At 39.7% G+C, this 27,080-nt stretch overlaps 1 long non-coding RNA gene across 1 annotated transcript; it reads right to left on the bottom strand.

The window, feature by feature from the left end:
* Positions 1 to 6,398: 6,398 nt before the first annotated feature.
* Positions 6,399 to 26,804, bottom strand: LOC111526258. Its single transcript, XR_002726317.1, has 4 exons — positions 26,103 to 26,804; positions 12,719 to 12,802; positions 7,371 to 7,507; positions 6,399 to 7,156 (listed from the first exon to the last, which is right to left on the bottom strand). It is a non-coding gene; the product is annotated as an uncharacterized LOC111526258 (long non-coding RNA).
* Positions 26,805 to 27,080: the final 276 nt, after the last annotated feature.

The following is a 27,080-nucleotide window of genomic DNA, read 5'->3' as shown; positions in this document are numbered from 1 at the left end:
TCCCATCATTCAATTCCATCTGTTCATTCTTTCAACCAACATTCACTGGGTGCATCAGGAACGGTGGTAGATACTGGGCAGAAAAATAACACAGCATGGTCTCTGCCCTCAGAGAGCTCACACTCTGCTTCCAGAGCTTAATAAATGTCATCCACTCCACCTGCTTTTCTTTTCAGGTGATGTAATTCTCAAACCTTGGGTGAGCAGGTGCCGGTGGGCATTGCTCCCATGTGACACCAGTGAATCAAATGCTGATGGTTTCTAAATCATAGGAAGAGCTTGGATTGGAACAGAATGTAGAATTCAGCCAGCACCCTTGCTTTCAAACATGGACACTGAAGCCCACATGTAGCCAACGCACACAGAAAGTTAGAGGCGGGATAAGATCACATCTCCCAGCTCCTGAGTCCCAACCCAGTGCTCCTGGTCCCGCACCTGGTGCATTCTGTCCTTGGGAGCCTTTTTCCTTCCTGCCCAACTTGCTATTCTGTGGTTGAGGGATTTTATACAAATGTGAACACAGAGGAAGTATTCATTTAGATATTTTTTATTGCAACTACTGCCCACAAAATATTATTGGAACACAGCCTTTTCCCCTTAAATAGCTCACCAGGTAGTGAATCACCTACACTGGTAGTAGCTGAGTCTCCTTTAGGATGATGCCAGACGCAATGTATGCCTTCAGAAGGAAGGTTTGTCTTGAAACAGGCTTTTCCTCTTGAGACCAGAAAATCCCAAAATATGCTTCAAATTGCTTTCTGAATCATCTCTTTCTTTAAGCAGGTCCTATGGTTACATGGCAAGTTCTAATGGTGATACTTCTAAATTATGAATTAGGGTCAAAAATGAAACCTATAACTCTTCTTCTATTTCAATCCAGGGCTACTCATTTTTAAAGGATACATTACAAAATCTGAGATTTCATTTAATCCGCCACACAAAGAAAAAGATTTCATAAACAACAACATTAGAGTTGAAATTTTAAGTGATTTGATATAATTTAACTCATTTGATTCTGCAACAGTGGAATGACATTGACCACAGAAGTGTTACAATCCCAATTTTAGGCATGCAGAATCTAAATTTTTGCGGCACCATTCACAATAGCGAAGACTTGGAATCAATCCAAATGTCCATCAGTGACAGACTGGATTAAGAAAATGTGGCACATATACACCATCCATGGAATACTATACAGCCATAAAAAAGGATGAGTTCGTGTCCTCTGTAGGGACATGGATGCAGCTGGAAACCATCATTCTCAGCAAACGATCGCAAGAACAGAAAACCAAACACCGCATGTTCTCACTCATACGTGGGAATTGAACAATGAGATCTCTTGGAATCTGAAAGGGGAACATCACACACCAGGGCCTATTATGGGGAGGGCAGAGTGGGGAGGGATGGCATTGGGAGTTATACCTGATGTAAATGACAAGTTGATGGATGCTGACGAGTTGATAGGTGCAGGACACCAACATGGCACATGTATACATATGTAACAAACCTGCATGTTGTGCATATGTACCCTAGAACTTAAAGTATCATTAAAAAAAAGAAAAGGAAGACTTGCCAAATAAATAAATAAAGGAATATATTTAAAATTTTAGGTAACTCAGTCAATATCACCATGAAAACTGGTGAAAATGCCTAAATTAGAACTTGATGCTCACTTCTCAGACCTTACTGATAAGTTACATTAAATTGACTACTATTGTCTTGTCATTCTTCTGTAAACATTACTGCTGGGCAAAGCTGATATATCATTACAACAGCATGATATCAATATAAAAATATGTTAATGGGACAGAATAGAAATCCAGAAAGCTCAGTATGTATGAAAGTTTGGTACCTGATAAAAGTAGCTTTCAAGGCAATAGGAAAAGGAAAAAATAAATGTTAATGAGCCAATTCCTTAAATCTTCAAGGAAAAACCAAAATTAGAGCCTCATATAGTATCACACATGCACTCACATACTTCCAGATGAATTTGGATTTTTTAAAAGTTTAAAGATAAAGATTTTCTTTTTTTATTTTTATTTATTTATTTTTATTTTTTATTATACTTTAAGTTCTAGGGTACATGCGCATAACGTGCAGGTTTGTTACATATGTATACCTGTGCCATGTTGGTGTGCTGCACCCATCAACTCGTCAGCACCCATCAGTTCATTATTTATATCAGGTATAACTCCCCAGTGCAATCAAGATAAAGATTTTCATGTGGTAGAATTAGAACAAAATCAGAGAAATGGAGGAATAACTTTATTGTAGAGAGTCTTATGTAAGCGTAAGAGCAAAGAAAGATCCCACCAAGTAAGTAAGCATTATATATGATTACATAAAATATCACATTTCAAAATACATGCACACCCACACATCACAATATACATGACAGAGAAAAGACTAATATCTTTAATATATAAGGGTATTTTATAAATACTAAAAAAAGATAAATACATCAATAGATCAATAGAAAACCTGGCAAAAGATATAAACAGGCAACTCGCTGAAGAAGAGCTAGAAATAATAGATGATAAAATGGATGGTAAATATATGAAATAATTTTAAAACCTTATTTGTGATCAAATGAAAATTTCAATAATTCCAACACATTTATCATGTGATATATACACACACAATATTCCACAGTTATCTTATAAAACTGGTCAACATTTTTATTTTTCATGAATATGCCCAGCACATAATAAAAATGTAAAAAAATGAATATTCATGCCAACTCATGGAAATATAAGGTGGACTAACCATTGTAATCCACAATTTGACAATAAATATAAAAGCCTTAAAATGTATTCATATGAAGTAGGATATATGTTAGGATATCAGATTCTCCTAGGGATAATACCAAGGGTTTGAGGAGATGATACTCTCTACAGCATCATATGTAACTGAAAAAAAAAAGGATAGGGCAATCTAAGTATCCAGTAGCAAAAATGTCCAAACCAATCATGAAATATGTGCATAGGATTGGAATAATATGAAGATGATACAAATGAAGTAGTAGACAAACACACTGAACTGTGGAAATAATTGACAGTGTATTTCTAAGGGAAAAATTATCAAAAAGTAGATGCTGTCATTCATTAAGCCAACACATTGAGTGCTGAACTTAATTATATAAATAATAATAGCTTGTGTGTATATGTAAAGAAAATACAGAACAGACATAAGGAGAATAACAAATATTACCTTTAAGTGTTGAATGTTATAATGAAGATGATGGAAATCATCCATCATTTCACTATTGTTCACTGTAATAAACATGTAAGAAATCAGAAAGTAATAAGGAAGTTATAAGGTGCCAAGCTTTACCATACCATACTTTTAAAAACATGTCATGCTCTTTCAACATGTCATGCTATATTGTCATGCATTTTCCCATAAGTTATGATATGTCATGCTTTTTATTTTGCAAAATCCCTTCTCCTAAGAGTTTAATAATAATGATACAATGGGATGGCAATATGGTTCCAGTTGCTTTTTTTTCCCTTTTGTTTTTTCAACCAATTGCCCCAAGCCAGTTTAAGAGCTTTGATGCATGACCAGAGTTTCAGCCACGGCTTCCTGGCTGGCTCAGAAACAGCAGAAGGAAAAATTTAAAGTGCAGGCAGTGGCTTCAGAGTCTCTTGGCCTCTGAGTCTACCAGTCACACTGGGCCCTCCAAATCAAGACTTTCCCAAGTTTCTCTGTCACGTGGTACATTTGAGAGAAAGGTAGAAGTGGGACTTACCGAAACTAGGCTGGACCCTGGAATCGTACCTTATGAGTTGCTTATAAGCTTTGTTCCCTCCTTTTTAGTGTTCTCACATCTTGTTAAAACACCAACTGTAGTTTCCCAATACTGCAAGAGAAGAGCCATCTCCCAAGCGATTCAACACCAAAATATTTAGATTTCCTCCCACAAATAAATATCTTGTTACATTATGTGCCAGTATAGGAATTACGGGACATGATCATTCAGCACCAAATTTACCTTAGATATTACGGTGATACGTAAGATATGGCTCCTGTTGACAAAGGATTACTTATTGTGTCAACAGGTCTTCCCAATGCTTCCATGAAAAAAAAACTTCCCAAAACCTCCTTTCCCCTCAAATTACAGCTCCCTGGGTTTCTCCTCCAACACCATCCTCCTGCACTCACTATTTCTACTTTCTAAGTAGCCATTGTTCCATAATGTGTCAGTTGGACTTCTGTACCATTCTCCATCAACAATCCACTGAAAGTGATCTGGTAAAGATTGACAGCAATCCAAGTTGTGAGGTCTGTCAACTTCTCCATCATCCCGCTCTCTGAAACACTCTCTGCCAATCACCTGCTACCTGCAGAAAATGCTCTGTTTCCTGACCAGTGACTTAGATTTGCACAGTGATCAAGTTTTCAGTGCTTGTCTTTTCTTGTTCCTTGGTCTTTCTCACGTAGACTTACCAGTTCCCTTAATCTTCAACTATATTCTCATATTTGTAACTCCTAAATTTGTGTCTCCAGCTCATCTCTCTCCTGGACTAATACAAATGTGAAACAGCTTCCAGATCCTCTTCAATTCTCTATTCTCATTCCTTACCTATTGCTGTAGTCATCACACCCCCTAACTCATATTCCTGTCTCTGGCCTCATGCCTATCCATCCCTCTCCTTTAAAATTATCTTTCTATGTCAGATATGATTGTCATCTTTAAAAGCCCAGACGGAAACTTGGAGCATATAAGAAATAGAGAGCAGCTCTCCCTTCGCACTCTTTGACTAAACTCTTCAGGAAAACAGTCATGATCTATATGGAAGTCCATAATATCTCTGAATATGAAACATCCCTCCCCGGGGTCATGCAATATCCAACCTTCATGGCCATATGCAGGGGTTCTGGTTATGTTCGTAGGATCCCACATCAGAGTAACCAGGCTGAGAGAACACATGAATGCCATTTAATTCTAATATTTTAGATCATCCACATTTCTGACAAATGGTCTTTTGGCTCCTGCACCAACAGCTTCAATGACTGGAAACTCTTTCTGAAAGTTTATCTCTTCTTTACAGAGTTCAGAAAATGAACTTGCTGCCTTCTTGAAGCTTTGATTTATTGGCAAGTTTTAAATATTTTGAGAATATTTGGACCAAGAAAGCAGAATAACACGGTGATTAAAGGTACAACCTTGGATGATCAATACATCTGTGTTGGAATAATTTCACTACTTACTAAATGACCTCAGACAAATTCCTCAATGGCTCTACTGCTTTGTTTCTTAATCTGTAAAATGGGGATAATATCATTACTCATCTTCTCCTTTTTAGGGTTCTGAGGATTAAATGAAGTAATGCTGGTAGTGATACACAGCACCCAGTCCACAGCAGGAGCTTGGTAAGGCTGGACACCTGCCCTGGCTCGGTGGGTTTTCCACATTTTTTTCCACCTTTCTGTATGTTATGTGATTGGTGGCGCTTCCCAAGTCTTGCCCATATTCCTTTATATGTGATCCTTTTGAAATGAGGTATCTGGGCTTGAATGCTGCCCTTCAGATGTGATCTTGAGGTCTCAGAATGCTAAACGTACTCCAACTTGCATCTGAGGCTTAATAGTATTCATGCAATCTGGAATCTTGTTAGGTGTTTGGAAAACCACACAATCCCTTCAACCTACAACAAGTTTGCAAAGGGAGAAGCTTCCAGGTGCTTTCCCTGGGTCTGAAGCTTTGCTGAATCACAGCTCCTCAGGCCTGCGTTCGTGAGATTGTGCTGGGATCCAGCACAGAACCTAACATTGGATTCTGTTAAATATCTTATCACTTTTCTTCTAAAGAAACTTTGGAGACTCCTTACGAACTACAGAATAAAATCCAAACTTAGAAACCTTGTTGTCTGATTTCTCTGCTCTGCATCAGGGATTCCCAGAAGTATGTGGATACCCCTTGCACTTCCAAACCCACTGTTAACGACATGCACAGTTTTGCCACTTGTGGTCTGGCTAACTACATATATTTGCCTCTCTCCTGGACTGTGAGCTCCACAAAGAGTTTTGTTCTCCCTTGTGGGCCACGATGCCTGGCACGACATAGATAACCAACAAATATTTACCAATTTTAAGTTAGGATATGATTCTGACACCAGCTCCCTTCACCTGGGTGGAAACGGTCAGAGATGGCCCATGGCCTGCTTGGAGTTCACGTTCATGTTGCTTTCCATGGTTCCTCAGGTACCTACGCAGTTCTTTTTGAAAGCTCGTCTTTGGCTCCATAACACTCTAGATGTCAGGTTTTGCTTCCCTTTTTTTTTTTCTTTAACAACTTCATTGAGATTTAATTCATATACCATAATATTTACCTGTTTAAAATGTACAGCTCAGTGGTTTTAGTGTATTCACAGACTTGTGCAACCATCACCATACCAGTTTTGGAAAGTTTTAATCACCCTGCAAAGAAATCCCATTGAGGGGGCAAGCACTACCCATTCCTGCCCTCTACCCCCATCCCAAACCCCTGGCAACCACTAAGTGCCTCCTCCAAGCAGTTCATATAAATAGAACCATACAGTACACGGGCTTTTGTGACTGGTTTCTTTCACTGAATATACTATTAAGAATGAGCCATGATGTGGTATGCATCAGTTCTTTGCTCCTTTTGACTGCTGGGCAATATCCCCTTGTATGGATGGGCACGCCACATGTTTTGATCCATTCGTCAGTGGACGAACACATGGGTTGTTTCTTCTTTTTCTGGCTAGCACTTTCAGTGCTGTCTGGATACAGTCCAATGAGGGTCACAGGAGAACAAGTAGAGGGTGATTTTTAAACGTGAGTAAATGATGCACACAGAGTACGTTTTAGGCCAGTGATGGTGCATAGTTCACAATGTGCCCACTGCCAGGCCCATACCCTCTTCTGGGTTCTCAAATCCCTTTTCTATGGAGATTATTCCTTCCCTTCTTAGTTAATTTCCTTAGATTTGATAGGCATCAATAGTGTGCTGTGGGCAAACACCGCCTTCTGAAAGCTCTGTAACTGGGGCTGTAAACATCTCGGATGCAGAGAAGGATGAGCCTGTTGAGTGTGCAGGATCCTTTACTCAGCCTTGAGCTTCTATTCGCTGGCATTTTACAGTCACTTCAGGCTGGAAGCAATGCTGTGTGCAGTACTCCAAGTTCACCTGCATGTGAACACGGGACACTGAGGAAAAGGGTCTCAACAGCCTGACTTCCTCAGATATATACAACCTCCCCTCCCACTCCACACAAACTTGTTTTGACTCTCCTTGCAGTGAGGGCAACATGTCAATCTCTTTTCAAACCCCACGTGGAAAGCCTGGCTACAGTTTTGGTAATAATGAGGTACTTTCTCCTCATTTATGTTAGCACTCTCACCTACTTAGCCACAAAAAACCCCAGTATAACTTTGCCTGAAGAAGTCTCTAAGGATGCTGGCATTATTTGTAAATCAATTGCAAATGGTACTCAGATATGAAGTTCTTATGGGGTCTTCTTTAAAGCTTTGTATTATTCTATGTGGATATAAATAGATAATTATTCATTTAAAAAATACTTTGTGGGCTGTAAAGGTAAATGCATAAATAAGACCTACAAGAATACTCTTTACTTTTATAATTAAAACCATTCATTTCTACCAAATTTTCTTCACCTTTCTTTTATTTCATTCAGAATATTATTGTTATTATTTGCTCTACTGTGGGCAAAATTTCTAGAATAGCTCAAATTAAAAATATGTATATAAGCCCCCATCCCCTTACTCTATTAATGCCATCAACTTTTCTCCATAAAAGAATCTCATTTTATGCCTTCATTTTCCACATTGAACTTTTGGGTACAAGAAAGTGGGGGTGAAATAGCAGTTCAGATGCCTGCAATTGTCTTGGAATATTTTTCTGCACACTCAAAAGCCTCCATTATGAACAAAGTCTGATGTTCCTTCACCACAGTGATGAATGTTGACTTAGCTCAAGAAAAAAACTAATTAAAAATGTTGTGGAAAATGCAAACGTGGTTGATTTAAACAGCCAAAAGGAATTATCCTCCTGCAGTGTAAACTACCTATGGAGTGTTAAAGTTCCTGGAATCAATTATAGTTTCCAGAAACCAAACAAATCATGATCTTACTCTTGTCCCCAAATGATAAAACAAAGGTTTGGTAAAAGAATACTATGCATTACAGTGTTAACATTGGCTTTTAAAATTTTCTGTTTGTTTTCATTTTCTAATTTTCAGATAACTAAAGCCTAAAACTGCAGCTAAATAGGATGTTTTAATTCACCATGATTACCATAAAATTCATGAAGTAGGATTTTTTTTCTTAACCTTTCTTATTCACCTACTCCTTGCTCCAGAATTTCATTTTGGAGTTTATCAGAACAAAATTCTTTCGCTGTGCTCTCCAGTCCTGTTTGCTGAGTTCCACAAGGTTTGCTGACAAGTTCTACTTGAGTAAATCGTATTTAGACAACTGTATATTTCATTTAGGCCTTTTGCAATGACTGGGCCAAGGTCAGTTTTATATTCTACTGAAATCATAAAGTGACACTTGAGATAAACAGAATGTTTACTCTCTCCATGTGAGCTGAGGCTGATATGTAAATTTATCCTTATTCTTTCATCAAATTTGCATTTACCCTCTTAGCCAAACACTACAGACTTCCAAATCAAACAGTTTTAATGATGGTCAACTCTTTATGACCGATGGCCATATCAGAGAAAAAGAAACAGCCATTTAGATTAAAATGAAAAGCACAGTGCAACATAATAACTCTTCTCTCTAGGTTAGTGGTAATTGGATGAACTTTCATACAAGAGGTGTTTTGATGCTTCGCTGCTTACCAGTAATTACCACGGTCTTCTGGCTTTGTGTGTGCCTGTGATGTGCCCTTTATCTGTGACACACACACCCTACTTACCTATCATCATTTTTTTTTTCTGGTCAAATAAACCAAGTACCTCTAAATAGATTCTTTATATTAAAGAAGGAGAAAAGAAAGGAAGGCATGACAGAAAGACTTGATCCTCTCCTCAAATGAATAACTTCTTGGCTAAATCTAGCAAGAAGACACAATCAATAATGACAACACACAAGATAGAAGACGAAAGTCAAAACTCTAGGTTTTTAGACAGTTGTCTTCCTATGAGGTTACTCTGTTTTCCAGTGTGTGCACTCTACAGAGGTGACTTGCCGCCTAGGGCAAGGAGGTGTGTCACTCGCTTACTCTAAGGTGAACTGGAATCTCTTAAGTAAAAAGCTCACAGTGCCCAAATAGCCTCAGGCCTGGTGAAAAAAGCCACTCCCAGAAGCTTAAATCTCTCTGATGCAGTTAAACAAGAGGGAGCCTCTGAGAACGTGAGGGATAAAATTAGTACCTGTGTTTGCTTTCCATTCTTTTTGAACAAAAGGAGCTATTTCTGTGTTATGAGTTTGCAGAACACAGAGGGGATTAAGCAATGGGACCACACAACTCACCCCTTTCACGTTGGGGGCTGGGTTACACACTCAGCATAGCTCCCAGGGAGCGGTAGCGCCCACTAGGTTTTATTCCCTCCTGAAACTTGGGCTTTCGGGGCCTTGCTCAGGAGGAATAGAGCTCCACAGCCCTGCTTGCGTTGTGTTTTGTTTCGGCACCAAATGCAATGCTAGCAAGTTCAAAGCAAACGGTCTGCGAGACAGGCTGCACAAAGAAGAAAAAAGTGGCATTCTTTCAGGAGCTCCCGGATTCTGCTTCCTGTAAGGAATAAAAAATGAAGACTGTTGGCGCTGAGCCTTGCTAGGTTACTGAAGATCTCCCACTTGGAATGTCAGACACATCAGTAAACGACTTGATCCAGCAACAGAACTAACATAATTCACGCCATTGATACAACAGGACGAGTGTCTCTACCCAACTTCAGTGCTTGTCTTATGAAGAAGAAGACCAAGAAACAGAAAGAAAGGAAAAGGGAAAGCAAAGAGGCAAGGGAGTGTGGGGGAAGGTAGAGGACACAGTTTCCTTTTCAGTGTGGCTGTCAAATGGCGATCTAATTGTGGCCGGGCTGCAGGAGAGCAGATAGCTTTTCTGAAGCCCGCAAGTATTTCTGCCATTCACCAGGCCGAAGGATGCCACACACAGTCTGTTTGTTCAACATAAGCAAACAGATTGTAAACTGGCTGATAATTTTTGTACTGACAATGTCATTTACAGCTGTCAGCCTTTCGTCTGCCTTGTTTGCTTTATTCAAATATGAACCAAGTGGACCTCCCTTCCAGCGCTTTCTTCTGCATTAAAATCACATCCATTCCCTTCCAAGCTGTCTTATCTAAAATTCATTGGAGGCCAATCAGTTGGCTGAATGCTTTGTTGTTTCCATGGAGGCAAGAAGTCTAGTGTAGACTTTCGGGGATTAGGAAGTTTCAGATTTACAGCCTTGAAGTGCGTGTTTCTTTCAGTTAGCTTCTTTTGATTGCACAGAGGCAGGACATTTAAATATAATTTTATGTCTGAGCCGGGAAGCAGTGCTTTCAAAACGTAATCATTCTGGTTTGTGGCTCCCTCTTGCCAGCACTTGGCCTTACTTCTTCTGGTTTAGTCCTTGGAATGTGCCGCCTTCGCAGCATGGATTGGCATTCTTCCTCTGCCCCTAGGTCAGGACAGCTCCTTGGCCAGCAGGCACTGCTCAACTGCATCTCTTCTCTAAAATCCTGGCTTTGATCCTGCAGCCTGTCAGGGTGTCACCCACAAACCTTGAAGCCTCCTCTATTGTGAGTGGAGGTTGCAATACTTTCTGTTAAATAATTCACATCGGACTGGCTGGCTGGTGGCGGGCAGGCAGCTGCAGATATTGCCACTTTGCTCAGAGAGTACGGGCACAGTTTCCTTGAAAAAATAAGCCAGCGGCAAAGTTGCCTACTTCCCTGCACCTGGTGCTGGTGAGAGTTCCCAGTTCCAGGATGTGCTTAACTCTGAGCTTCAGCCTCATATTTTAAGGGCAACATCAAAAAAAAAAAAAAAAAAAAAAAAAAAAAAAAAAAAAAAAGTGATGTTTGCTCCTGGGGATGGGGAGCCTTGCTGCATTCTCGGGAAAAAAAGGTGTTCTTTTGGCAAACGTGATTTTTGGTCTCTCACTCCAAAAAGCGATATCTTAAAATCATCCATGATGTATTAGGCAATTCATTACTTACACTGAAGCCTGTAAAACATAACATCACTGGGATTCTGATTTGACTTATGACTGTGGCAATTTGTTTAAATTTGTTTCCCAATGCTTAAAATGGCATAAAGTGAATCAACGTCAGTAAGTGAATATTGAGAATATATTATACGTAACAGTAAACTAATCACAAAAACTTTTTCATATTTAGGATAATTTTAAGTCGCATCCCAACTGATATTTGCTACTTTTTTCCTTAGATTTATTGAAACCAATCTCAAATATTTGTTTAATATCAGCTCTTAGCTTAGAATACATAAATTCTACTACAGGTACCAAATGAATATTACTCATGAAGTCATTTGGGAAAAGTTTGAGGTAGTGTCCAATCTCATGTTAGGTGGAATTTGGTAGAAAATATGTATTTTTAAAAAGTTTCAGAGAAAAGAAGTCTCAATAGAGGTTGCTACATCAGGGAATATTCATTCTGTCTATTTAGTCAACATAAGAAGTATACAATAGAATGAGGAGGCTGGTAATTTTATGTGATAACAAGCTGTGCTATTATAAAATAAACTCTACTATTTGCACTTATGTGAACTAATGTGTTGTAAGGACTGTGATCTGGTACATAGACCTATAGACCTGTCTATTCTTTTTTTTTTTTTTTTTTTTGAGACAGTCTCCCTCTGTTACCCAGGCTGGAGTGCAGTGACACGATCTTAGCTCACTGCAACCTCTGCCTCCTAGGTTCAGGAGATTCTCCTGCCTCGGCCTCCTGAGTACCTGGGATTACAGGTGCCCATCACTACACCTGGCTAATTTTTGTATTTTAGTAGAGATGAGGTTTCATCATGTTGGCAAGGCTGGTCTCGAACTCCTGAGCTCAGGTGATCTGCCAGCCTTGGCCTTCCAAAGTGCTGGGACTACAGACTATCTGTTCTTTAATATAGAATGTTATTAACAGTCTGGAGTCCCCATAGTTACAATGTGTCCTGCTCTCTTGGAAAGCCATGCCATTTGCTACAGCTGAGACCTTGTTTCCCTATGACTTCAAAGAATACCTTCTTGTTGTAAAACAAAGCATTAGTCTTTGCTTTTTATCTTTAAAACTTTAATCCTACTCTGGTGTATGTGGGGATATTTAGCTGTCAATATCCTGTTTTTTATGTTCTATTGAAATTATAATAATTTTAATATGTGAATTAAAATAAAATTGATCTACCTACTAAATTTTAGGCAATTTAGATGCTATATAGTTGATCAGTCACTAAAGTATTTATCTGAACCTATCCCCTACCATATAAAAAAGTACAGCACCCTTTGTGTGCAATTCCAAAAAGCAAGAAACTCTGAATACTGAAATTTTAACATGACATGTACTGAACTGAGAATATGTAAAATCTCTGTTTATTCTGCATGCATTGGCTGCAGAAATATTTGTGTTTGATTGCGGGATTGCTCCCCTAGACCCCACTGGGTATATTATTAAACACATGGAATACTGTTCATCTTATCTTTAAAAATCTTTAAGTTGCTGGATTCTGAAACACATTCGGACCCAAGGGTTTGGACAGCATAGTGCATACCTGTCTAAGGTGTGTTTCATGGTGACTCTGTGAGAAGCAGATTAACACTCATGCAAACTATTAAGACTTGTGGCTGAAAGGACTCTGCTGTGAACAGACAGGAAGAAAATTGAAATTAGAAAAGGCAACTATAACTTTGACCATGCGTGAGAGAATAGAGGACAGGAATTGGAGAAACAAGTTGTTGGTACAATGGTCTGTAAAGCCAGGACAGTGGACAGCATCAATTTGATGTTTGACAAATAGTAGGTGGAGAGAAGACAAAGAGAAAGAAGGATAAAGCACATGACAGAAGATCGAAATAAATGTGTCATCTGAATGAGGTGTATATGCTACTTCTTTGCACAGATATTGCAACTCTTCTACAAGTTTGAAGTTACATCAAAATAATTTTTTTAAAAGTCCATAAAACTCCAAAGGAAGCACCAAAGAAAGCGAAGCACTCACAGAAAAATAAAGAATCTTCTTTGACGTTTTCTCCCTTTCCTTTCAAGTAGCTAAAGCTGAAGTGAGGAATCAGAAATGCCGCAAGAGGAGGAAATAAGAAAGTATGTAACAATAAAGAAAAATGGGTGGAGAAAAAAAAAGAGAAAAGGGGAGTATATCTGAAAACCATGTTTTGATGTTATCTAACTCTTGAATAGTAGCTTACCGAACATCCCCAACTGTGGGGCTCTGGACACATTTCTTAATCTGTGTGTGCCTCAGTTTCTTCATCTGTAAAATGGGAATGACATGGAATCCATCTCACTGGATTGCCATGAAAAGTAAATGAATAGAGATTCCAAAGGAAGTCTCACAAGCACTCAGCAGATATTTGCCACATTTGCTATTGAGATGCTTATTAATATTATTCCTACTGTGTGCCAGGGTGGTGGGCCAAGAGTTTCTCATTCATTACCCTCTTTTTACTTACAACAATGCTCTGAGGTAGATACTAATATTGTTCCCACTTTACAGATGGAGAAACTAAGGCTTAGAGAGCTTAACCAACACAGGACAAATATGTGAGGACTTGCCTAGAATTAGAACACATCTAGGATTACGGGGATGGAGGAACAAGGTCTGAGGGAAGGCTCAGCCACAATAACCGCAGGAGGAGACTGGAGCAAGGAGCAGCTGCTGGGGCATCACATGTACATGGTAGTGCAGGGGCCTCCGAGGAGCCACATGAGGGGCAGGTGAGTAGGTAAGCTGGGCAGTCCTCCCTCTACCTCCTGTGTTAAGCAATCCCAGAGGATACTTGCCTACAGCTTGACAGTGTTACGGTAGTGCCCTCTTATGCTTGAGGAATACATTCCAAGACCTCACTGGTTGCCTGCTACTGTAGATAGCACCAAATCCTACATACCATAACCAAGCCGACCACTAAGTGACTGATGGATGGTGGTGTCTACAGCATGGAGATGCTGGACAAAGGGATGATTGATGTCCCACACCAGACAAAGTGGGGCAGTGAGGAATTTCATCATGCTACTCAGAATGGCACACAACTTAGCATTTATGAAGTGTTTATTTCTAGAATCTTCCATTTAATATTTTTAGACTGTGGTTGACCACAGGTAATGGAAATGGTAGAAAGTAAAATCATGAATAAGGAGGGACTACTATATCCTGCTAAATGTCTAACAAATGGCTCTCTGGCAAAAAGTGTGTGTGCGTGTGTGTGTGTGTGTGTTTATTACAGATATCTAGGAGAAAATATGGGAGAAAAGCTCCTTGAAATTGGTCTTGGCCACGGATTTTTTGTTTGTTTGTTTGTTTGTTTTTGGTATGACACCAAAAGCACAAGCTACGAAAGCAAAAATAAGCAAGCAGGACGACATCAGACTAAAAAGCTTCTACACAGCAAAGGAAACAATCAACAAAACAAAAAGGCCGCCTATGAAATGGAAGGAAATATTTGCAAACCATAAATCTGATAAGGGATTAATATCCAAAATATATAATACACAACTCAATAATAAAAATACTAATAACTCAATTAAAAATGAGTAGGTATTTTTCCGAAGAAGACATATAAATGGCCAAGTACATGAAAAGGTGCGCAACATCATTAATCATCATGTTTTGACATAGAGAGGCATCAAAAGGCCTACAGAGGACACCAAGAAAGTGACAAACAAAACCATAATGAGTTATCACTTCACACCTCTTAGGATGGCTATTATCAAAAAGATAAGAAATAACAAGTGTTGGTGAGAGTGTGAAGAAAAGAGAACCTTTGTGGTTGCTTGGAATGTAGACTGGTGCCACAGTATGAAAAACTATATAGAGATTCCTCAAAAATTTAAAACTAGAATTATCATATGATCCAGCAATTCCTCTCCTGGTAATATATCCAAGGGAAGCAAAACCAGAATCTTGAAGAATTATCTTCACCCTCATGTTCATTCCAGCATCATTCACAATAAGCAAGACGTGTAAACAATCTAAGTGTCCACTGACAAGAGATCAATGAATAAACAAAACGTAGAATATAATGGAATACTATTTAGCCCTTAAAAAAGACAGAAATCTTGTCATTTGTGACAAAATGGATGAACCTGGAGGACATTATGCCAAGTTAAATAAGCCAGACACAGAAAGGTAAATATTGCATAATCTCACTAATCCATGGCATCTAAAAAGTCTGATTCATAGAAGCAGACAGTAGAATAGTGGTGATCAAAGGCTGGGAGGTGAGAGAAATAGGGAGACACTTACTGGTCAAAGGACACAAGGTTTCAGTCATAAGATGAAGAAGTTCTATAGATCTAATGCATAATAGGGGAATGTATTGATAACTTGGAATTCTATGAGAACAGATTTTAAGGATTAACACACACACATACACACACACAAATAGTAACTAGAGTAGTAGTGGACCTGCTAGTTAATTTGACTATGGTAATCATTATGCAATGTGTATGTATATCATATCATCACATAGTGTACCTTGAACATGTATTTTGTCAATTAAATATTTTTAAGTATTAATTATAAAGTCCATATAGCTAATGATTTTAACAGAATTCTTTTGTTGATTTTGCTGAACTTTTGCACTTACAGCCAACTACAAATCAATTCTTTTTTGTTTTTTTTTTTTTGAGATGGAGTCTCGCTCTGTTGCCTAGGTTGAAGTGCAGTGCTGCAATCTCAGCTCACTGCAACTTCCATCTCCACCTCTCTGCAACCTCAAGTGATCCTCCCACCTCAGCTTCCCCAGTAGCTGAGACTACAGGTGGCCACCACCACACCCGGCTGATTTTTGTCTTTTTAGTAGAGATGGGGTTTTACTGTGTTGGCCAGGCTGGTCTCAAATTCCTGACCTCAAGTGATCTGCCCGCCTTGGCCTCCCAAAGTGCTGGGATTACAGGCATGAGCCATCATGCCCAGCCTGTAAGTCAATTCTTGATCACTCTCAGATTCCACAAAGAAGCTGCTCACCTCAATGATGAGCAAATGCAACTCCAACATGAATGTTAGTTGATGTTTTTGTTGACGTTAAGTAGTAAAATGAAAGTGAAACAATGAGGACATACGTTGGGACTTCATTTGTTCATCAGTGGAATGAACGGCTTCTTTGTTGAATTGGAGAACAGTTTTCAAATACTCAAAAAATAATTCCTGAAGTGGACTTTATGTGTTTTCATAATATAATGGCTATAAATGCAGCCCATTTTTAAGTTTAACCTGCTATATCAACATTTTCTCCACCACTTTCTTAAGTCTAGACAATCAACGAAACAATAAATCCAGCTCTGATTTGCAGCATTTGCCAGTTTCCATGGTGTGAATATTCTCATTACAGATGAATTCAAACTACCAACATCAACATGGATCTGGGAAGAGGTGCCAGCAGTATACCACTATCTACAGGTCTCATGAAGGAGGAAGCATTTGAATTTGGCTTGTAAAACATGGGGAACTTTGTATAGACAGAAATGGAGGGAGAGAACATTCTTGGCAAAAGATACACTTAAATAAAGGTAAAATAGGGAAACTGTTTTGACATAGAGAGGCATCAAAAGGCCTACAGAGGACACCAAGAAAGACATGCAGGACCTTGGGGAAAAAATCTAGAATGAGATTTCAAAGGACCCTGAATGCCTTTCTTATCCTATAAACTTTCCTTTTATCCCATTAAAGGTTTTGTTTCCTTTTGCTTTTGCTTGGTGGGGAATAATTTGCATGTTTGTATTGTTTTGTTGTGGAATGGAGGACAGAAAGGAAGCAAGAAGGATGGTGTGAAATGAACAGATTTGATCTGTAAGGATAACACTCTAATAACCAGAGTTGTGGAAGGGATGGAAGCTGACAGACTAGAGGTGGGGAAAGTTGGGAGGAATTTACAAAAGTCAGCACCAGAGGGAATGAGACTGCACCAGGCCACAGCAACAAGAATGTCAGGTCCAGTGGGCTTGGATGAGGCCTAACTTACTGCCCTCCATGTCCCCAATAATCTAAACAGGGCCTGGCACACAGAAGGTGCTCAGCGGCATTTGCTGAAGGAATGAATGACAGAAATGTAAAGCAGGGAGGAAGGGGAAGAGATCTCAAGTATGTTCATATCAGGAAAACAGCTCTGAATAGTACTGCGTTCTATATAATAAATGTAATGCATTCTATATCAGAGTTTCCAAAAAATATTTTTAAAAACTATATTTCTGCTTAAAGTAGCTCTGATGGGAAGTTGAAAGAATTGCTTATAAGCCACAAATTTACAGGAATTTTATATGTACTATTGAAGTAATGTGGATAATGTAAGGAGATTTTTCTGAATATAGATCACATTATTTTTCTGAGTACTTGCCTTATTCTAACACTACATTCATTCTTTGTTCCTTCTTCCTTTTCAAGGGGTTAATAATCTGCAAACAATCTATTAATGGAAACTTCTTATTAAGAAATGCTTCTTAGTAATCCATCCACGGAACAACTTGGGACTTTTTTTTTTAATTGAATTATTTCTTTTTCATCTAGGTAGGAAGCAGTTGGGAAGGGTTATAGTGAACTACAGGAATTAAAGCTGAATCCAAATTTTGAAGTGTGTTAGTGGCTGCAAACTTCCTTCTCCGAACATGGGTATGATTCAGTATTAAAGTGCCAGGCTCCTGGATGATAAGAAGTCTGTGTGTGTGGGTGACCATTGTACGTACATGCCCAGTTAATCATTACAGGCTTCTCTGCTTATCACCACAGTGGCGCTGACCACAGGCCAGGCAAGAGGAATGTTGGATTTCTCCTGAGTTCTTGGCAGGAACTGAGCTCCACTGGTTTTATTCTGAAGCTGCTAAGAGATAGCCTCCCACCCTTGCCCTTATCACTTTTTATTTTTCTATATCCTTGAAATTAATGAGACAATGAGTTGGTTGTGCAGACTGTTTCCAGGCCTGCGGCTGCTAAGCTAGCGTCCAAGTCTGGCTGAAAGGTGGGAGGACTACGACCAAGAGATGTGGGGTTTCACTACATGATGCAATGCTCTAACTTGCTAAATCATAGTTCCTAATTTCCTGGAATCCAAGAAACAAGGCCTTGTTTACCCCTATTTGTATTTAGATTCAAGGGCTGGACATTTAAAGATCACCTGTCAGTCAATCCACCTCCTAAAACTAAAATCCCCAAAGCATTTTTGTAAAAACTGTTATCAAAGTTTAACAGGCAGAAAAGAAAAGTGAACATATCATAAATGTACCACCCGGTGATTTTTCACAACCCAAGCACATCCTGCAACCAGCACCCAAATCAAGAGATGGAACACGACCAGCCCCTTGGAAACCACGGGCTATTTCCCTTCCAGTCAATGCCTCTACCCTCCCCAAGATCCCAACCATCCAGCCAGCAGCATGAGTCGTTTTGGGACTCTAAATAATTGGAGTCACATCATATTGACTCTTCTGTGACTGGCTTCTTTTTCTCAACTTTTATCTTTGTGAGATTCAACCATATTTTTTGTGCGTATAGCTCACTCTTTTCTCATTGCCGTATACTATTACTTTGTGTGACTGTACTATTATTTATTCATTCTAAAGGTGTTGTTTTTACACTCAAATTTCCGGGAGAGGAGTTTTTGCCACACCCCAATACATTCAGACTTTGAATGATAATTTTAAATTCTCTTTTATCATTATTATTACCTTTGCTGTCTCCTAAATCCAATTATTCTAATGAACTTCTAATGATTTCATGACTTCATCTCCCTTCTCATCAGATTCATTTACAAACATCACCCAAGAACACGGATCTGACCACATCCCTTTCCACTGTAACTTCTCTTGCTGCAGTCTCCTCACCCAGGCACTCCTCGGACTCCCTGGCTTGGCCCTTTCCTATATCTTGCCTAATCTGCTTTGAAAGCACAGGATCTACTTTTTCTTTCTGGGACTGCATCATTACTTCTCCAGCCCTGGGCATATGTTCAAGGGTTTCTTCAGTCTAGAAGTTTCTTATCCCCCATATACAAGTGTCAGAAATTGCTAACCCATCTTTGAAGACCCAGTTTATATTATCCAGTCTCAGCTCTGGTCCCCAGTTTGCCTGTTTCAAAGTCAGCTCTGTAAGGCTCTGCCCCTTCCACTTGCCTGTGAGCTAGCAGGTGTCTGAGGACCTCGGGTTTGTTCCCAGCCTCTCTCACCTCTGCCCCCAGGTGTCTGCTCCACGAGAATAGCCTGGATGTTCTCTAACCCATCATTTCTTCTTTTATTTTCACATTCCCTGAATTCGTTCTGTCTCCTTTTTCAAGAAAAATGTCTGTGGGATGGCATGCCTTTCGAGGGCTGTGTGCAGATGGGTGAGGAGGAGAGAGCTGTTCTGATGCCCAGTTCAAGAAGATTCTCATCCAGGCTTGTTCTCCTCTGAAAGCTCTCACTGATTGTACCTTCTTAGTGTTGTTCTCCAGGTAGAATGAGGAGAAGAGCGCTGGGCACATGAGTAGCTGAAATGCCTTTAATTCCCTTCACAATCCTGCAAGCTTAATGTGCTCAGATGTGGCCGAAGGAAGAGGAGAGACAGCGCGAGGCGAGACAGGCTGGCTTTGCATCGTCCTTCTATTCATGTACAGTCGTCATGGTATAACAATTGCATCATCACATACACCAAAAGGTCACAATGTCCTTATTTTCTAAAGTTCTTAATGCATAGTATGACAGGAAAAACTTCTTCTGATTGTGAATTTATATGAAAAGCCTTCTAGTGGTAGGACATTTAAATTACATCCAGTTATACATTCAATGATTCACCTTTTCTGAAATTAATATAATCATGAAAAATCAGGACTGCCCTAAAAAGTCTGTTCTTTGTCTCTATTACTGATTGTAGAGCCAACCTCTCGATCTGTTGATGAGTCTTTCTGCATGCCTTATTTCTACATGACCCTGAAAATGTTTTTAATGAGAACTCCTAAGGAGAAATCAGAGTTTCAGAAGACATCAGAGTTCAGAAGAAATTAGAGTGAATGTGCTTGAAATGTAGACATTTGCTGAGAACAATTTCATGCAGAGGAGAGAAATAAAAGACTGAATCCATGCTGGAAAGTTAGAAACTGGCCAGTTATATCAATAATATGTCAGTTCTCAGCCCGTACCTTCTCTTGACATGTGACCTCAAGATTATCTCCTTAAAAAAATAAGTTCTATGAAAGTAAAAATACTCAAGTGTTGACTGGGATTTCCATTGCATTTTAAACAGCTCATTTGTATTCTCCTTGTACCCTAAAAGACCAACTCGAAAGCAGTGAAGAGCATAAAGCAAGAGGCAGCTGGAAAAAAAACAGGTCTTGAAATGATAAATGTCATGTTTCATGTCAGCAACTGGAATTTTTTTGTAGTGTTACTGTCTTGGCCTGCTGACAGCATGATTTAATGGCCTGGTTGCTCCATGGGTTGACATGGCAACCATGGAAAATGCCATAAATATCTGAGTGTGAACATGAATGGTATGTTTACATTGCATGTGGTGCATTGTGTGACATGTGGTGGCTGTTGTCTCATCCAGTTGGAAACGTCTGGAATTGACAGCCATGTTTTAGAGCCATTTGGGCTAAAATAACTCTCACGACAGACACTTTACTGCAAGTCCGAAGCTGTGCATTTTTGTGTATATTTGAGAAATTAAATTCAGTGTTCAAGGGGCCAGAGGGCCTTAACACAGTTTGCCATGTGCCATAAACCACTTTCTATCTCAGAATCAAGACAATGTTGGATTTCTTCTGTATTCAACATGGTAGAGAACAATTTTGATGTTTATTCAAAATTGAATTTAGTGAGCACTTACCTAGATTTACTGAAACCCAAATTTTAGAATTGGAAAGATTTTTGAAATAACTTCTAGTCCAATAATTTTATTCCTTAGGCAAAATAACAAAAAAGAGAATGGCTTATTAGTTTCATGCTCCAAGACCTTGTAGGAAAGCAATGACACCCGTACTTCCCTGTGCTTAGTAGATTTTTGCACATTCAGAGAAATGTGAAATCATGTTTCAAAAAGAAAAAGGGAACTGAAAACTGATTGTGTTGTATTGACCATCGATTCCCCTGAAGACTACCAGAAAAACCTTTCTATCACGCAAAACTGTAAGTCACACCATAGTAAGATAGAACACCACCTTGATGGATCTTAATAGTGGCTGGAAATGCAAATTAGGGTAGGGTATCAATAGCGCCCTAAGACTTAGGCTGAGGGATTTTTAAGATGTTCTTTTCCATGTAGGCAGCTGGTTTGAACTGCACGGAATTTATGTTATTATAGCTTTCAATTAGCTGGACACAGCAAGGCCAAGCTAAGAAGTCAGTCTTTCTAAGGAAACGGTTTGCCTTAATACATGAATTGTTTAGCTCATTTATGGTCTAATTTTCAGAAACAGGTATCCCTGGAACATGCAACTGAGCTACTTTTGCTTGGTCTTAGTATTATTTAACATAAGGACAGGAAAGAATGACTAGTTTCAGTACTGCTTAACACAGGGGCAAGACATTATGAAAAGAGGCAAAACATACCTCTTTTCTCAGTAGCCTCAGGTAATTCATTTACTCTCTCTGGCTCTTGTTAGCTCACTCATTCATTCACTAATCATATTCACTATCGAGTACAGATGATTCTTGACTTACCATGGCTTGACTTAAAATTTTTTACTTAACGGTGAGAAAGCAATGCACATTCAGTAGAAACCATAGTTCAGTGAATTCTGAACTGATCAGAATATCAATGAATTCTGATCTTTTCCCAGGCTAGTAATATACCATACAATACTCTCTCATGAAGCTGGGCAGTGGCAGTGAGCCACAGCTCCCAGCAGCCATGATCACAAGGGTAAGAATAGGGACTCTATAGTATACTGTGCTGCCAGATGATTTTGCCCAAATGTGGGCTGATGTGTCATGAACAAATTTAAGGCAGGCTAGGCTAGGCTAGGCTAAGCTATGATGCTCACGAGATTAAGTATATTAAATGCATTTTCAACTTATGATGGTTTTATGGGAAAGTAACCCCATTATAAGTCTGAGAGTGTCTGTACTTGCTAAATGTGCCCACTTAGGATATAAAGATAAGACTTGACAACTGCCCTCAAGAAACCTACCATATATACTCTTGGTCATTTAATGTGTTACCATTATGTTAGATTCTTAAGTTTCAAGGAGCCAAGATGTGCTTGGGTAACCACAGGAGATAATTTTTATTAAAAGTGCTTTCCAGGATGTTAAAAAGCACAAAAACTATCTCAGCAGCCAAAGCCAGGCCTTATGGAGACCAGAAACATTTTTGACCACAATTCAGGTGATTATAGGAGCTCTGGTGATCCGAAAACCACGCTGGGGGGTCCATCTCCTTTCCAGAGAGAGAGGAGTTGACTGGCTGATTAATCACGATCCAGTAGGGTGTACCACAACCCACCCAGGTTTTCATACCAGGCCAACTCATCGAGCAGCTCACAGACAATGCTGTCCCTGGATCAGTGCCAGGATTCAGTTGTGTGTCATTGGATGTATCACTCAGTCCTGCCACACTCAGCTATGGTTCATGAAACAGTTCCCATGACAATGTGTATGAGAAAGACCTCGGGCATCTTGCTCTGAAAGCCTCTTGGGAAAGATGGACCCCCAAAGACACATAAACTGCCCAGGGTGAATATATGCTAGGCGATAGAATTATAAAATATTTTAACATTTCAATTACATGAAGTTTTTCTTTTTAGAAATTGTCTCATTAAGCCTTACTTCCTTTACTGAAGCCCAAATCTTCACTAGAATCAAATGCAACTCTCTGTACCAAAATTATTTTATTTCTTTTTTAAAAAAAGTTTTTATGGTATGAGATTTTACAGTATTCAGAACAATTAGGGAAAATAGCTAAATGGACAAACAGAAACAACCAGGGAACTGAAATGGAAAATTTTTAAAATCTTAGTCTTTCTTTTACTTTTCTGTTTTTTTTTTTTTTTTTTTGTCTTTAATCTTGGTTTTGCAGAAGAAGCAAAATATTGTCAGTGAAGAAGAGACAAATTTGTCACATCTTAATTTGATGGTAAAGAATTGCCTTTAATCATTGACCTTTCTTTCTTTGTCTTGGGATCAAACTGTAACTATGGAGCCTGTTTTAACACGATGTCTGAGAGAAAAGGGTTTAACCTCGCTGAAGGTAGCAAACGTTGTCCTTCCCACGCCCAGTAGGTATTGATGTGTTTGGTTTAGGGACCCATTCATCACAGCACTGTGAGCAGTCATCAGTCACACCAAGATGGGGACTTTGCCTGCCAGACTTCTAATTTGCCTTGTTCAAAACTTTGAATTTGCATTGAAAAAATGAAAACTTCTCTGTTGTTTTCGGTATGTAACAAATGGAGACTGTAGCAGTCCGTTCTTGCACTGCTATAAAGAAATACCTGAGACTGGGTACTTTGTAAAGAAAAGAGGTTTAATTGGCTCATGGTTCCACAGGCTATGCGGGAAGAATGATGCTGGCATTTTGGGAGGCCTCAGGAAACTTAAAATCATGGTGGAAGGCAAAGGGGAAGCCAGCACTTCACCTGGGTGGAGCAGGAGGAAGACAGAGAGAGGGGAGGTGCTACACATTTTTAAACAACCAGATCAGCTGGGCACGGTGGCGCATGCCTGTAATCCCAGAACTTTGGAAGGCCGGGGTGGGTGGATCACCTGAGGTCAGGGGTTTGAGACCAGTCTGGTCAACATGGTGAAATCTCTATATACTTAAAATACAAAAAATTAGCTAGGCATGTGGCAGGCACCTACAATCCCAGCTACTTGGGAGACTGAGGCAGGAGAATTGCTTGAACCTGGGAGGTGGAGGTTGCAGTGGGCTGAGATTGCACCCCTGCACTCCAACCTGGGCAACAAGGGCAAAACTCCGTCTCAAACAAACAAACAAACCAAAAAATCCCCAGATCTCCTGAGAACTCATTATCGTGACTACAGCTCCAAGGGGGATGGTGTTAAACCATGAGAAACGACACCCATGATCAAATCACCTCCTACCAGGTCCCCCCTGGGGATTACAATTAGATATGAGATTTGGGTGGGAACAAAGCTCTAAACCATCTGAGAGATCATGTTTAACTTTTTGGAGCTGCAGTGCATGGAAGACTCTTCTGCAGTTTAAACCTTTTTTGTACAGTGAGGTATCTTTACTGTGAGAGACCAAGTTTTCAGGTCACTCTGTGGCTGACTTCTGTGGCTTCTCAAGTGACCTTGTTATTGAAAGAATAAAAGTAGATTCACAAATGAAGGGGTCACAAATGTAGTACACACATGGAAAAAGGAAATGCCGCTAGAAACAATGAAACCCCGGTAGCAATGAGTAAACCTAGCACCCAGATTTTCATTTCTATACCATTCTCCAGTAAAAGGAACCAGGGTTCTTTGGAGACATGGCTGTGTCACAAAATATACACAATGAACATGGTACAGCTTGCAGTTCCAGGAAGCAAGGAAGTGACTGGGGGGGGCGGTGGGGAAGAACGCAATGGTGGAGAAATGTCAAAGGGACAAAGGAAACAATGGACAGAGCTCCTGATGGCCAAAGCTGGAACAATTAGACCAACAAAATAAATAAAACAATATGGGACTATAACCCAGAGTATAAAATAAATATTCATGATTTCATATTGGTATAAAAATAATAAAATAAATGAATAAATGGGATAGGAGACAAAGGTCTCCGCAGAAATTCCCAAATCATTTATGCAGAAATTCTGCCCTCCAGGAGGTAAAGCATAACTCCCTGCTCCTGAAGACTAGACTGCATGTAGTGACTTTCTTCCAAAGAGCACAGTATGAAAAGAGGGGAAAAGGAAACTTACGGTGGAGAAGCCAGACAAACACCACCTCAGCCAGGTGATCAAGGTCAATGTCAACAGTCATGAGTCATGCTGATACAAGTTGAACATTCTCTAATCCAAATGCTCCAACATCTGAAACATTTTGAGTGCCAACATGGTGCCACAGCAGAAAATTCTACACTTGATCTCATGTGACAGATTGGAGTCAAAACACATTCAAAATTTTGTTTCATGCCCAAAGTTATTTAAAAATTTTATAAAATTACCTTTAAGCTATGGGTGTATGGTGTATATGAAACAAAAATAAATTTCCTGTTAAGACTTCGGTCTCATCCCCAAGATATCTCACTATGTATATGCAAATATTTCAAAATCCGAACAAATTCAAAATTTGAAATACTTCTGGTCTTCAGCATTTCAGGTAAGGGAGACTCAACCTGTAGAATGTACCTTTGATATGATGTGCTAAGAATGGCTCTTTTCCTCTGTGGTCTTCCTTTCAAAAACCATCAGTCCAGGATAATTATGAGTAAAACATTAGACAAATGCCAAGTGAGGGACATTCTGCAAAATGCTCCATCAGCACTCCTCAGACTGTCAACGTCATCAGAAAGAGGAAAAAGTCAGAAACTGTCACAGCCATGAGGAACCTAGGGAGACTTGAGAACTAAACATGCGTGGTAGCCAGGTGGGATCCTGGGACAGGAAAATGACATTAAGGTGAAAACTAAGAAAATCTGAATGAAATATGAACTTCAGTTAGTAATAATGTATTAATCCTGGTTCATTAATTGTGATAAGTGTACCACATTACGATGTTAATGATAGGGGAAAATGGATGTGGGGGATATATGGGAACTCTCTGTACTACCTTTGAAGGTTTTCGGAAATTTAAAACTGTGTTAAAAGGAAACATGTTAAAAATATGTGCTAAGAAAGACCCCCCAAAATGCCACTTTTTAAAACAAATTGATACCATTCCTCTCACAATTCTTCACCCCCTGAGAACTGAAGTCAGCATAGCTCCCAGTCAGTGTCTTAAAACAACACTGGGGCCAGTCATTTTTTTGTGCTTGTATTAAACAATGTTGGAACCAAGCAAAAATCACGTACCTGCTTGCTTCAGGAAGACTTGCTTGTCAAAAATAAGGCAGTAAATCCACTAAAATAGCTAGCTTATCAAATCCAGTACATTTCTTATCAAGAGTTGCTTCAAGACCCTTGGCCTTGTGGGGCTTACCAACTGAGAACTGTTAGGGTAGAAACCCTGCCCAGTCCCAAGCCCCTCCCCACCTTGCAGAAGCTACCTTAGAATTCCCTCGGTGCAGACCCTGACTTTGTCAATCTGAGACACTGTCAAGACTCTACCAAGGTGCTATTCTCTTATACTACAGTAAATCTAATAAATTTGGTTTTGTTCCATTAACAGGTTTTTCTGAGGTCTTTTGGGAAGTTGACAGTCAATAGTAATAGGAATTGAAACAAGAGAACTTCATCTTCTTTTTTAATAGTATCTTGGTATCTTCCAATTAGCACAATCTCATGTCAGATTAAGAGTCAGTTGAAGCAAAGTTCAACTCCTATCAGGGCCATATGGTTTCTAATCCACCCACTGCTGCCCACAATGGTGCTATGAGTGCCTTGGGCTGCAGGTGCTGTGCAGGAGAGAAAGGGGCTTCCATACTCTGGGTTCCTGCTCCTCTCTGCTGTGAGGTGGCTCCAGGCTTGCATCTGCTGACAAAGTCCCAGATCTGTGTCTGTTCTCTCATTAAGCCAGCTGAGTGATTCTCCCTCACTAGACCAACAGAATGTCCTGAGTACTGGCTTTAACCACCAATTTGGCCTGCAGCTTAGATATTAACCTTGGCTACAGGGTGTTTAACCCAACCATAGTTGATGTGGCCCAGCAGCCGGCACCCACAGCTGCCTCTTGTGTTTGCTGTATGCAGGCAGGCCCTCCTGCAGCCCTTCCACTCCATCCAACAGTCAAGATAGCTCTGGAGGCTGATGGAGGCCTTATTTCGGCCTAATCAGGCCGTCATACCATTGTCAATCAACTGCAGCATCCCTTGTAAACTCAGGGCCACCCTC

The sequence above is a fragment of the Piliocolobus tephrosceles genome, chromosome 20 (genome assembly GCF_002776525.5).
Source record: "Piliocolobus tephrosceles isolate RC106 chromosome 20, ASM277652v3, whole genome shotgun sequence".
NCBI lineage: Eukaryota > Metazoa > Chordata > Mammalia > Primates > Cercopithecidae > Piliocolobus > Piliocolobus tephrosceles.
This window is presented reverse-complemented; position numbering and strand designations above follow the sequence as displayed.